The sequence below is a fragment of the Triticum aestivum genome, chromosome 3B, assembly GCF_018294505.1.
Source record: "Triticum aestivum cultivar Chinese Spring chromosome 3B, IWGSC CS RefSeq v2.1, whole genome shotgun sequence".
Classification (NCBI taxonomy): Eukaryota; Viridiplantae; Streptophyta; class Magnoliopsida; order Poales; family Poaceae; genus Triticum; species Triticum aestivum.
Window position 1 is genome coordinate 589,035,957 of NC_057801.1, and position 14,278 is coordinate 589,050,234.

Consider the following 14,278-nt stretch of genomic DNA (forward strand, 5'->3'; position numbering starts at 1 on the left):
CACATCCTCTAAGGGGGAAAACTGCTCCTGTAGTGCCACGGGGGCTGTAACCTCAAACGGGGTGTTGACCATATCAGTAGTGGCCGTGAGCGTATCTGGGGTTGGCTCGATGGCTGCCTCCATCTTCTTGGAGCTCTCTGTCTCGTGGGGATCAGCCTCCCGCGTCTGCTCCAATATCGGCAGATCTTTGCCTGGTTCTCCATGGTCCATCATGAAACTGACGAATACTAGGAGACCACTGAAAGGAAAACACAATCGCAATGACAATGAAACAAAAAAGAGAGTGAGGATCGGTTACTGCTTTGCAAAAGTTCTTTTTTTCTCTGAACGAAATATACCAACATCACGGATCCGCTTACCTTCCCTTTGTTGGGAGAGAAGAACAGTGGAAGATGCGAGTGTTGCCTTTCTTGAAGACAGTGAGGGAGAAGGGGATTCAGCGAAGAGTGAAATTATGGTTGCTTCGTCCGTCAAACTCAGATTGCGGGGAGGTTGGATTTTGTGATACGACGGCTCGTTACTGCCGCGCTACGACCGGGGTGACTCTCCGCCTGCATACTGCCTTCTAATTTGGTGGATGGCATTTGGGCCCGCGCGCTGCATGGCCCGCATGTCGGTGAACAAAAGTATAACGGCATTCAGTAGAGGGAGACGTTTCAATGACCTAGGAGGAGCCAAAAGCGGTAGAGTGTCTCCACTGTACTAGTAGAAATTGTTTTTCTGGCTAGTTGTAGAGTGTCTCCACCTGTACTAGTAGTAATTGTTTCTCTGGGCCCAAGACAAAACAGCCCATCCACACTAGTAAATAGTAAAATCAATTCAAAAGCCCATATATTTACTGAATGAGAGGCGCTACCCACACTCAGCACACTGCACCCCAAGAAAACCTGGGTGCTCTTCTTCCTCCTTGCTCCCACCCACCTCACGTCAGATCGCTCCACTCGTACCCCCAAATTCCTCACCTCACTCCTATAGAAAACCCCAGCTCCCCTTCTTCCTCACTGCTACAGAAAAACCCTAGCTCCCCTTATTCTTCACTTGCACTACAACTAGGCTTGTCATTTTTACTCTACTCAAATCCGTGAGCGCGACGCGACGCCCTCGAGGAAACTGGAGATGGCTGACCCCAGTGCCAAGAAGATGAGGCTCCCGCCAGTGGCGACGCCTGTTGTAGGTACCGCACCCGGTAGAGCGGGGAAAAGTGGTGACCCCGCCCCCACCGGATCCCAGGAACCCGTAGAATCTCGGGTGGACCACATCAGCAATCTCACGGATGTCGTCCTTGGGAGATCATCTCGCTTCTCCCCACCAAGGATTGCTGCCGCACCTAAGTCCTCTCAATTTGGTGGCGCCCTCTATGGCGCGCCGTGCCCCTTAATCTCGACTGTCATCAGCTATCTCTCTTCAATGATTTTTGAAATCCCCAGAGCCATCATCTCCTCCCACCAGGGCTCCGTTCAAAGCCTCTGCATCCCTTCATGCTACCTGAGCAAGCATACCATGCCATGCACGGTGGACGCCTGGCTGAAATCCCCTGAATTCACAAAATTACAGCTGCTTGAGTTCTACTATTCTCCTGGAAATCACATACCACATACCAAATGCCATGATCTTGTGCCCTCAGCACCAATGTCCATCTCGCGATTTTCCTCCTCTCTCCACACCGCCACCTTCGCGTTGTGCTACCTACCAGACAATCTGGTACTAAACCTTTGACTCCCATTTCTCAAGAAACTTTCACTTGTGCGGGTTCGTATATTGGAGGCCTCATTGCACAACATCATCCACTCTAGTTGCCCTACCCTGGAATTCTTGGTGCTTGTTTTCACAGTTAGAATCGGTTGTCTCCAAACAAAGTCGCCTAACCTTGTAAGAATTTGAATTTCTTTTGACGGAAGGCAGCTCATCATCCAAGATGCCCCTTCACTTCAAAGGTTGATCCTTGATTCTAGTTATTCACTGTTGCAAATAACTGTCCTCTCTGCACCTAAACTGGAGACCCTGGGTGTAATACATGATATATGTGCTCATTTAAATATGGTGGTTGGCTCCACAATTCTTCAGGTACTTTGTACTATATCTACACTTGTAACCATAAGCTGCATTTTAAATTTTTGCGCATAAGTTATATATCATCTTGGAGTACACATTTTGTACTAATATTATGTTTTATGCTCAATGAAGAGTTTCTCCATGGATGGCCTATCAATGGTGCTAGATTCTGTCAAGATCTTATATATCCAAATGAATAGTTTTGATCTGGACAAGATTATTGGCTTGCTGCAATGCTTTCCATGTCTGGAGAAGTTGTATATAAAGGTGATAATTTCACGCACATTGGAAGCCCACATATAGTGTACTAGAATTAACCGTTCAGCTGTTGCTCTTTCGACACTCTTTTTTTAGACCTTAACTATTTTCAATCTTCATGTCTATTTAGGCAACATGATGGGGTAAGAAAGTTATAACCAATCGGTGGATTCGTAAGCATCGGGATTTTCTCACTTCTCATGAGATTCGACTGAAGACAATAACGCTAGAATGATATGTAGCCAACCGTGCAAACACTAGATTTGTCACATTCTTCCTGCTGAATGCGAGGTTACTATTGTCCATCAGGCTTAAGTTTATCAGCAGCTTGGTTTTGACTGATGGGTATGTCAAAGAACAAAAAAGAGGAGTTTCAGGTGGGCAAAAGAGCTTCTGAACGTGTCAGGCTTCTATTTACAACATATTGTGGTCATAATCCAGTAAATTTTACGACCCAAGATGTTCGTTCTATGGACCTGACCGATCCATTTGACTGTGACTGCCGAAAACAGTGCTGGAGTTAGATGTTGTTGCCCTTTTCAACCTGAATTTTTTTAACCTGATGAACAATTAACCCTCATGCTTTTGTACAGTTTGTAAGCTGGAGTTAGATGTTCCTGCCCTTTTCAACTCGGCTGTGACTATCATGTTTCCTTTGAACCAAGGCAAATGGCTTGCCATTCGTTTAATTTAGAGTGAAATATTATAACAAATCCCAACCAAGGGAAATAACATCAATCTAGCCGGCTGCTTGAGCTAACTGTGCATTACAGAAGCCAAGTGATTAGCCCCCACCAGCACCCACAAACTTATTTCGAACTAGCACATCAAATGGGCTGTAAAATTTCATAGGAAATGTTGCATGACTGTGACAGATTTGGATTCTGACATTTGGGACCTGCAAGAAAATAGCCTATCCAAGGTGGTGTCAACTTACTAGCCAGTCAACAAACGATTCTGCCTACCAGCCGTTGGATTAACATCCAACATCTGTCGTGTATCTTATATCTCTTGTCTTCTTCTTCCTCCAGCCGCCCAAACCAAACCACCCCGTCGGCTCCGCCTGCTCCCGCCTCCCATGGCTAGCAGCGCCTCCGCCGCCCTACCGTACGTACCCTCCAATGTTGGCCAGTCCCTCCCTTTATTCCACCACACATCCTGTTATTCTCCGGCGACGTTAGCCCCAACAAGCACCCGCACCCGAACTAGTCAACCCTCGTACTACCCTCCGCATGCGACTGGACCGTCGCATCTTCCATGGCTCCTGTTCATTCCGTCCGAGGTCTCGTCATCGTCCTCCGCCTTGTGGCCTTGGTTCGCTCACCGTGCGCAGTGCGCCGCCCTCTTGCATTGTCAACATCGTCAACAACCGAGAGGAACAAGGAGATGACTGTACATGGAGAGGATGATAGTAGGGACCCACCAGCGTCAGGGCAGTACGCAAGCAAGTACCTCTATGTTACAAGCCCAAAAACATGGTTCCTCCTAATGGTTGGACATCTGGGGCTCACTCCATTGTCAACGTAGTCAATAAACGAGAGAATTACACTACGAGCGGCTGACACCAGGGACCCAGCAGGTCGCGCAGTTTTTTTGAGGAACAAGCAGTTGTTATTTATACTTGTTTTAGCGACAGATCAGGGTAAGAGCCGGGCTGTGCGGGGGCTGTGGCCCGTCTAGCCAGGGTTTTCTTTATGTTTACCACATCATGAGCCCAGTTGTGTTTTTTTTTGCTGAAAATGGCTAGCCCAGTTCTATTTTTTAAAAGAAATACCCAAACGAGGCCTACTTGCTTTATCGGCCCTGCTGGGCTGCAAATCTTTCAAGGCGAGGAGAGTTTCATTCAGTTTGCCCAGAAATGGGTTGTACATTTTTAAAACACATCAAACCTGGAATTAGTTTCAATTTTTTTACAAGATTTTTATGCATGGACAATTATTTGGATTTTATATTTATATAAATTATTTTTCAAAATAGTTTGAATGTGAATCAATATTTCGGGATTAAAAACAGTTGACCGCAGCAAAATATGCAAAATTTCATATACTTTTTAACCGTGGCCACAATATGGGGTGTAATGCTAACAAAAAGAAGATGGGCTCCAAAAAAATTCTTAAGAATTAGCAAATGGGTTGTACATTATTAGAAATAATGGCAGATGGGTTGTATGCTGTTTTCCACAGATTTGAGGCTGACTTGTGTGCCTACTACAGGTTGACACGTATGATTTCATAAAAAAGGTTGACGCACACGCAACGCCTTGTCAACTTAGTCAACACACAAGAGCAGTGACTATTGGATGTCCATCCAACAGTTGTCGTGCATCTTCAATGTCTGCTCTTCATGCTCTAGCCGCTCAAACAAGCACCAGCAGGACTGCCTGCTCCCTCCTCCCACGGCCGGCTATGCTGCCGCATAGGCCTCACGGCCCCACCATACTCCCATCGCTGGCCTAGCGGTCCGTCTACTCACCCACACCTGCTGTTATTCTCCGGGGACAGAGACAAACCAGTAAACCCTCGTACTCCTCCGCGTGGGAAACAACTACCGACTATTCCCTGGCTCCGTGTCATTCCCTTCCTAGGCCTCACCGTCGTCCACCGCCCTGGTGCTCTCGGCGTGGCCTGGTCAACGTGGTCAATGAACGACATCCATCGGAAGTGCACTGTACATGGAGAGGTTGACAACTGGGTCCACGGCCGCATGCAAGGAAATGCCTCCTTATTACGCGCAAAATAATGATTCCTCCACCTGACAGCTAGGGCCCATAGGAAGGGCCTCTGTATTTCGCAAAAAAAATGTTCCCCCCGCGGACAAGTCGGACCCACCAGCAATATCTTCGCATGCAAGGAAGTGCCTCCTTATTACACACAAAAAAATGAATACCCCCTTGCTAGCTGGGACCCACCATATTGTTGGGATGACTCGTGGGCCTACTAAGTTGATTGAGACGGAGGGCTTTGTCAACTTAGTCAATACTCCAGTGACTGTCAGATGTCCATCCAGCGGCCATAGTGCTTCTTCAACCTCTGGTCTTCTTGCTCCAGCCGCCCAAAGCAGGGCCGGTCGTGCCGCCTGCTCCTGCCTCCCGTGGCCGGTTGTGTTGCCACGGAGGCCTCACCGCTCCCATACTACTCTCACCACTGGCCAGGCCATCCCTCCACTCACCCACGCCCCTGTTATTCTACAGCGACGGCAGCCTCACACCGCAGCCGAACCAGTGAACCCTCGTACTCCTCTCCGCGTGGGCATCCACTGCCGCATCTTCCTCGGCTCCGTGTCGTCCCCTTCCTAGGCCCCGCCATCATCCACCGCCATGGTGCTCTCGGCGCGGCGTGGTCAATGTGGTCAACGACCGACTTCCATCGGAAGAGTACTGTACATGGAGAGGCCGACAGTTGGGTCCACGACAGCCGCAAGGAAGTGCCTCCTTATTACGCGGAAAATAATTATTCCTCCACCTGACAGCAGGGACCCACCGGACGGGCCACCAGTATTTCGTGAAAAAAAACGTTTCCCCCCTGACTGCTGGGACCCAACGTACGGGCCACCGTATTTTGCGAAAAAAACGTTCCCCTCACTTCAGCTTGGACCCACCGGAAGTGCCTCCTTATTACGCACAAAAAATGAATAATCCCCCTGCTAGTCGGGACCCACCTTGGTGGGAGGCTGACTTGTGGGCCTACTAAGTTGACGGGAACGCAGGGCTTTGTCAACTTAGTCAATATGAACGATTCTTGCTCCAGTGACCGTACGATGTCCATCCAACGGCCGTAGTGCTTCTTCAAACTCTGATCTTCTTGCTCCAGTCGCCCAAAGCAGCGCCGGTCGTGCCGCATGCTCCTGCCTCCTATGGCCGGCTGTGCTGCCGTGGAGGCCTCACCGCCCCTACTATTCCCACCGCTGATCAGGCCTTGTAGCGACGGTAGCCTCACACCGCAGCCGAACCAGTGAACCCTCGTACTCCTCTCCGTGAGGGCTTCCACTACCGCATCTTCCCCGGCTCCGTGTCATCCTCTTCCTAGGCATCACCGTCGTCCACCGCCCTGGTGCTCTCCGCGCGGTGTGGTCAACGTGGACAAGGAATGACTTCCATCGGAAGAGTACAGTACGTGGAGAGGCTGACAACTGGGTCCATGGCGTCCGCAAGGAAGTGCTTCCTTATTACGCGTAAAATAATTATTCCTCCACCTGACAGCAGGGACCCACCGGACGGGCCACCGTATTTCGTGAAAAAAATGTTTCCCCCTGACTACTAGGACCCATGTTATGGTGGGCGCATGGCAGATGCCAAGGGATGGCTAAAGAGAGGAGGAGGCTCGAGGGCGCTGGTGGGCTCCAGAGGCGAGGTTGATATGCGCGGGCACGGGACGTCGGACATACCTAGGTTCGGGGCTCTCCGGAGAGATAACACCCCTAGTCTAGCCGATCTTAGTTGGATGATCGATAGTACAATGTGGCTCCTGGAGTTGTATGGAGGAGGAAAGAAGCTGGCCAAGGCTCGGGCTGCTCCTTCTCCCTGGTGTCGCTGTTGGGTGGCTAGTCCTATGCTTGCATGTGTTTCTCTTACATATGTCTCGTATCCTTCTTGTATCGCATGGCCTGCCCTGTAGGCATGGGCTCCTGGGGGGTTTATAGATCAACCCACCGAGGGTTACAATGGTAATATGCCGAGTCGGTGAGTCCGTATTGTCGGTGTCCGGGGTACCGGGCTGGGTCCCGCTTGTGGGCTTGTGGTTCGACGGGTTCCCCTAGGTGCGGGCCCCGTGTGCCTAGGGGGACTGTGCGCAGTCTTGTCGATCGTCAGGGCGTGGCCGAGTCGAGTCGTGTACAGTGCTCTCCGTCAGGCTGCCGCTTGCTGTCGTCAGCGGTGAGGACGGGAGCATTGTTGCCACGCCAGCCCTGGTCAGCGGGTAGGTAAGGGGGACTGTTGCCACGCTCCAGCTGACCATAGGCATGGGAGGGAACACTGTTGTCTTGGTCATCGGTGGTTGAGGTCTCGTCCCATCGTACGGCCTAGATGGGACAGGAGCTGACCCATGGCTGTGTTGCCGTGGACGCTACAGGTTGGTTGGCTTGCTGGGGAAGCCATGGCTGCGCCGGGTTGAGTTGCCTTGCGCCAGCTGCTGCGGCCGGGGCGACGTACCTTGCCGAGTCGAGGGGGTTGGCCGGGTTGCGGGCCTTGCCGGGTCGAGCAACCCGGCCAAGCGCATGCCGGTTCACGGGGCGATCCGGGACCCGCTGTTTTTGAAAAGGATCCGGGTTCCGTTGCCTGCCCAGGGTTCATCCCCCCGACAGTAGTCCCGGAAGCTGTGAAGGTCCGCCGTCTTCAGATGAGTGGGCCTTCGCAGTTTCCCCCTTGCGCAAGGCAGAATCTGCGAGCGCCGGGTCCGGCAACACCCACTGTGTGTCGGTTTTCTCGGAAACCGGATCGCGGCATCCCGGCCATGGCGGGAACCGAGGAGTCCGTCGAATCTTGAAGTGATCCCTCGGGCTTCGTGCAGGCGCCACGTGGCGCCCGGAAGTCGGAGGGGCCTGACAGGCCACGCACGTGACGGGACCGGGCGACGGGCCGGGGCCCGCCGCCGTGGGCCCTTGGCCCACGCGCACGGATTTATTGCGGCGTCTGGGGGCCGGTTGCACTTCCCCGAGCAGTTAGTGCACATGTACGTGCGCACTTATTGCGGGGCAGTGGAACGGGCGTGTGTAGATGATCCCACTCCCCCATGTTTGAACTGGGGGTTATAAATTGAGGGGGGCAAGGGGGCGGCGGACATTATTCTCGCTCGCGCCCTCCTGTCCCCCTACTCCTGCTCTGTTCTTTGCCACCGACGCACAGCTGCGCCCGCGGCCCCGAGCAGAGATCTCTCCATCGTTCATCTCATCTCTTTCTCTTCCGGCAATGTCGCTGCCGTCGGGCACCTGGATGGGCTCGACCGTCACCACCAATGACATCACCTACCTTCGGTCTTCATGGTGCCTGCCGTGGGAGACGGACGTTGGTGTCCGTCTGCCGCGCAGCGAGAAGAGGCCCCGGCGCGAGGGGCAGGAGCGCGTCGTCTTCCTCACACATTTCGAGCGTGGTTTCGGGCTGCCGGCGAGCACCTTCTTCCATGCGTTCTTGGAGTTCTTTGGGCTCCAACCACACCATCTTGGCGCCGGTGCCATCGTTCGTCTCTCCGGCTTCGTGACCCTGTGCGAGGGGTACCTGGGGGTTGAGCCGACGATCGACCTCTGGGCGCGCTTCTTCTCCTTGAAGCAGCAGGGCCCGTTGGCCGAGGAGTTCACCGACTGCAGCGCTGCCGTCATCTCAAAGCGGTCGGGGGCGGACTTCCCCAAGATCCCGCTCGAGGATTCTGCCAAGAAGTGGCAGAACTCCTTCTTCTACGTCCGCAACCATGGTGCAGACCATATTAATCTTCCTCCCCTTGTGGTCGCGCCGCCGCGGGCGAAAACGAACTGGGGCTACTCGCCCCGGCGCCTGTTGTAGGAAATCGTCAATCTCTGCGAGCGGGTGACAGTGATGAGGATGCAGGAGGGGCTCACCGGCACCCACCTCCTTGCCGCGTTCATCACCCGCCGGGTCCTTCTGCTATAGAGGCGCTCCTGCCTCATTGGCGAAATGATCGGGCTTCAGGACCCCAACCGGATGGGGTCGACGCGGCTGTCTGTAGAGCAGGTCGCGCGCGCGGCATGAACGACATCTCCAAGGCCAATCTTGGGGAGGACTGGCGATTCGGCAAGGCGCCGTACAGCTAGTCGAACCCAGTGCCGCAGGTGAGCGTCTAATCTTCTTATTTTGCCGCCGCGCATCTTCTTATTCGTCCCGACACGACATGGAAGATACTTCTGAACGCGAGCCGGCATCCTTATGCCCGGGCTCCGTCGTAGGTGGCGCCGGTGGCACCAGAGGAGCCCGCGGCTCATGGCGGCGAAGAGGTGGCCGAGTCCGATGCCGGCGCTAGGCGTCGCGCGGGTAAGTTTTAAATATTTCCTTCTTCATTTGTCTTGAATTGTTAACCGTGTCGGGGCGCAGGCGATGTGGACGCAGGTTGTTGGTGTAGCGGTGTTGGGCGGGGGAGGCGGCAAGGTGGGCGGAGCCGGGTCCTCGCATGGGGCGGCACCGAACCGCCCGCATGGGAAAGACAGCATCGCGCCGCGACCCCGGGCCCTGAAACGCATGGCGGACCCGGCCGGGCCTGGGAGGCCGGCCAAGAAGAAGTGCGGGAAGCCGACCCCGATCCCGGTCTTGACAGGGTAAGCTTCATTTCCTGCTTGCGCCTGGATTTCTTGAGCCAGTCTTGTCTCTTGTTTTCTTATTCTGCCTTCTTCTTCAGGTCACCAATCGCACTGGCGAGGGTGACGGCGGAGGCCGCGGCCGCCGAGGGGGCCGCGTTCGGCAGGAGCCCGTCCGACCTCGTCGGTCTGGCCGAGGAGGAGGGACGGGGCGACTCAGACCTTGGCCTAGACCCGAACGACGCCGAAGCCTTGGCCTAGCGGGACAGGAACCGGGCCGAGGCGGAGCTGGAGGCGGAGCTGGAGGCGGAGCTGGAGGCGGGGCTAGAGGCGGCGTTGGTCCAGGCTTGGACCGACGCGGCGGCGGCATGGGCGCGAGCCGGCACGGAGCCGGCCCGGCGCGAGATGTCAGAGGGCATGGTGGTGGCGGTGATGGTCTTTGAGCCGTCGTCGGTGAGGGAGCGCGGCCGTGGAGGCCGGGCTGAGGTGGTGGTCCTCAACCGGGAGGTTGTGGAGGTGGGGGACGATACCCCGCCGTGAGCCGACGTGGTCGAGCGTGCGGGGCCCGGTGGTGGCGGAGGCTGCGGCATTTTGGAGGAGGCGCTGCGGGCGGTGGTGCCTAAGGTGGTGATGCAAGGCGTCCCGGCGTCCGGGTTGCTGACGACGTCGGGAGGTTCGTCGAGGGAGGTACTGGCCGCGTCGCAAGCGGCTAGCGAGGGGCACGCCTCGGTGCCCCGGTAGGGAGGGCGCCGAGCTGCCGTGCCGCAGCCCATGCAGAGCAGGGGCGCGGCCGTCTTTGGGCCTCAGACCCAGGAGGAGGCAGCGCTGGACGCCGTCAGCCGCCGCCTGTGAGGCCGGACGGAGCGGCTTGAGGCCTTTGCCCAGGCCGAGGTGGAGCGGATGCGCGACCTGGAGCACGCCATTTTGGTAAGCCTTCTTTCTTTTGTTTCCTTGCCATTTCTTCCTTGTGGGGGCGCGCCAGCGCACCCACTGGGTGTAGCCCCCGAGGTTTGCGCTAACTATGTAGTAGTTGGATCGAATCTTAAGAGCATTGGCCTTGCTCTAACTTCTGTCTTTTTTCAGCATCTTGACGCCTTCCGGGTTGCCGCCTTCAACCGGCTCCTGGGCAAGCATCGGGAGCTCAAGGAGCAACTTGCTGCCAAGGAGGAGGAGCTTCGCGTCGCCGCAGGTACTCTTGGGCTCTTTTCTAGTGGGGGCGCGCTAGCGCACCCACTGGGTGTAGCCCCCGAGATTTGGGCCAACTGTGTAACAGTTGTGCCAAATCTTAAGTCTTGTCTTTTTTTTCTTCTGCTGAGTTCTTCTTCTTTGCAGCCGAGGTGCTGTCTTGGTGGACCCGGCTGCTTCGGAATGGTCATCATTATGATCGACTTGCTGTCGATACCGGCCGTCTTGGCATCGAGGCGGCGCAGGCGAGGGCGGAGGCGGCCGCGGCCCGACGGTCTCTTGACGAGGCCAACCGGCTACATGAGCAGTTGGCGGGTCACAAGAGTCGCCTCGAGACCGAGGTGGAGCTCCTTAAGGCGGAGGCCGCCAAGGTGGAGGAGACACAGCAGGCCCTGGTCGAGGAAGACCAGTGGCATGGCCGGCTGGCCGACAACAAGGGCCGGCTCCAGGCCGAGGTGGATCGCCTGCGGGAGCAGGCCACCGCGGCTGAGGAGGCCCGTCAGGACGAGACTCGCCGCCGCGAGGCGGCCGAAGACAAGGACGCCGAGCTGAAGGCGGCCAACCTGGAGAAGGTGCTTGGGGAGCACGACCGCGTCATGGAGCGGGAGCGGCGTGGTACGTTGCTTGAGGCGCAGCACCTGGAAGAATCCTTCTCCAGTAAGTGCTGCTTCTTGTAGTTTGCCGGGTCGGGACCCGCTCCTTACTTCCTTGTTGTTCTTCTAACTTGCTTCTTCTTTTGCGACAGGGGCCTTCCCGGAGACGCAGCGGCTGGTGGAGGAAGCCATCCGTTATCAGCGCGACCCGACCGGCGTTGCCGGGTCTGGGATAGATCCGCTGACGGCCTGGACCTTCCCGGAGATCATCGCCACTGCTGAGGCCCCTTGCGGGTCCTGGGGACACAGATGGAACGGTTGTCCTGGGTCGGAGCCGCGATGATGACGACCCTGTGGCCGGACTCCATCCATCCGTGCAGCGTCTCACACCTGGCGCGCTGGTTCGAGATGGGCCCAGACCGCCTTGGCGAATGGCGTGTTTGTGCCGCCCGGGTCGGTGCTAAGATGGTGCTCCGGATCACGTTGTCTTGGCATCCGGATCTTCAGCTGGACGCGCTGGTTCGGAGCAGTTGCTGCAGGAGCAAGCCGGACGAATCGCCTCCTGGGCTAGCTACATTGCCGAGTTCGCCTTCCACGACGAGTTCCATCCGGAGCGGACGGAAGATGGCGAAGTCATGGATGGCGACGACTACGGCTTGCTTCTTCGCGATCCGAAGGGGAGCTCGGAGGAGACGGGTGTCTACGGTGATGCAGATGCCGAAGAGGACACTGGTGCCTCGCTGGACCCGGAGGCCGGTAGGGGAGAGCCGTCGACGTCGCGACGCGGCGCTGGGGATGCCTGAGAAACTTTATGTAAAAAACTGTTAAGTAGCAGGTCCAGCCACCCACTGGGTTTTTTTAGGGTGTAATGAACTCGGGCCATGGGCCTTTGCGTTAAATATTTGTGTGTAAATGTCATGAGTGCTTGTTTTCTCTTTGCCTTCCGCTTTTTCGAACCGGTTTCATACGCTTTTCCTCTCTCAAACCTCCCCCTCGTGAGTCAGACGGCCGAGGCTCCGGTCCGTGACAAGGAGTTTGATTCTTTGAGAGGGGCACGCAGGACTTGGTTCCTTAGGAGCGTTCAGCTCGAGCGAAACACCCACTGGGCCGGCTGGTGGCAATCCGGCTTGGCCGATTCGTGAGCAGCCGGTCATGTGGCTAACTTAGTTGATGAGCGACGGGTCGGGTTGATCGACCCGGCGGCCTTTGACTTAGTGTATGAATCAAAGAGGAGCTTTGGCCCGTTGTGCTTGCCCGCCGACAGCCAGAGCTGGATCTGCGGTTTTAGGGCAAAGTGGGGGACCATGGCATCCTAACTTTATCAGGAGTCACCAAGTAAAGAGGCGGGGTGCCGATCGAGCCGGCCTGCCCCCGAGCCCCCGGGTCTAGCGAGTTGAGCCGGCGGCCGGGTCCAGTTGTAAAGTGATAAGAAATAGGGACGCAATAAATTGGTCGGCAAAAGGCAGCCCCCGAGTCTCGTTCGGGGACCCCATAGTTTCATACATTTACAAAAGGCGACGATACATACACTCGTGTGGCTAACTGTAAAACGGGCGAAGGAGTTCCACGTTCCACGGCCGGGCCATTTCTTCACCGGCGGTGTCCTTCTTGTGCTTCTTCGACTTGCGCGCGTCGATGAGGTAGTAGGTGTTGCGGTCGCGCAAAGCCCTGCTCACGATGAATGGGCCCTCCCATGGAGAGGACAACTTGTGTTGTCCTGCCTGCTCTTGGACGAGTCGGAGGACGAGGTCGCCTTCGCGGAATGCGAGAGGCTTGATCTTCTTGCTGTGGTAGTGCCTCAGGCCTTGCTGGTAGATAGCCGAACGGCTAAGTGCCAGAAGGCACGCTTCTTTGAGTAGGTCGACGCCGTCTTCGCGTGCCTCTCTGGCTTTGGCTTCGGTGTACATCGCGACGCGCGGCGAGTCGAACTCAACAACGGTCGGGATGACGGCTTCAACTCCATAAACGAGTAAGAACAGGGTGAACCCGGCCGACTGGTTCGGTGTGGTGCGTAGACTCCAGAGAACTGCTGGTAACTCGTCAAGCCAACTACCGGGTGAGCGGATGAGTGGCTCGACGAGTCGCGGCTTGATGCCGGACAGGATGAGTCCGTTGGCCCGCTCGACCTGCCCGTTGGACTGCGGATGTGCCACGGAGGCCAGGTCGAGGCGGATGCCAGAGACGGAGCAATATTGCTCGAGCACGCTCTTGGCGAAGTTGGTGCCGTTGTCGGTGATGATGTTGTTCGGCATGCCGTAGCGCACCGCTATGTCCTTGATGAACCGGATGGCTGTTGGCCCGTCCAGTTTCTTGATTGGTCTTGCCTCGATCCACTTGGTGAATTTGTCCACTACCACCAGCAAGTGCGTCATTCAGCCTCGAGCGGTTTTGAAGGTTCCCACCATGTCGAGTCCCCAGACCGCAAAGGGCCGGGCGATCGGTATGGTGCGGAGTGCTGATGTCGGCTGGTGGCTGCGTTTGCTGAAGCGTTGGCACCCCTCGCACTTGAGGACGAGGGACTCGGCGTCTTCAAGGGCCATTGGCCAGTAGAAGCCATGGCGGAACGCCTTGGCCACCAGGGACCGCGATGCGGCGTGGTGCCCACACTAGCCCTGGTGAATGTCGAGGAGAATGTCGATGCCATGATCCTGCTCAACGTAGCGCTTGAACACGCCGGTAGAGCTGCACTTGACGAGCTCGTTGTTGATGATGATGTAGGCAGACGCCCGGCGCTGAACTTGCCGAGCTTCGGTCTCGTCCATGGGGAGAACCCCGTTTTCCAGAAATTCGGATATGGGCAGGGCCCAAGATGGGGCCGCGACCACGGTGAGGATGGCCACCAGGGTGGGTTCCGAGTCGGCATTCCTTGGGCCAGGTTGAGCAGCCCCCGGGTTGGGGATGGCGACAGCCGGGTCCGGGGTGATGGTGGCAGGGTTGAGATGAGTAGCCCCCGG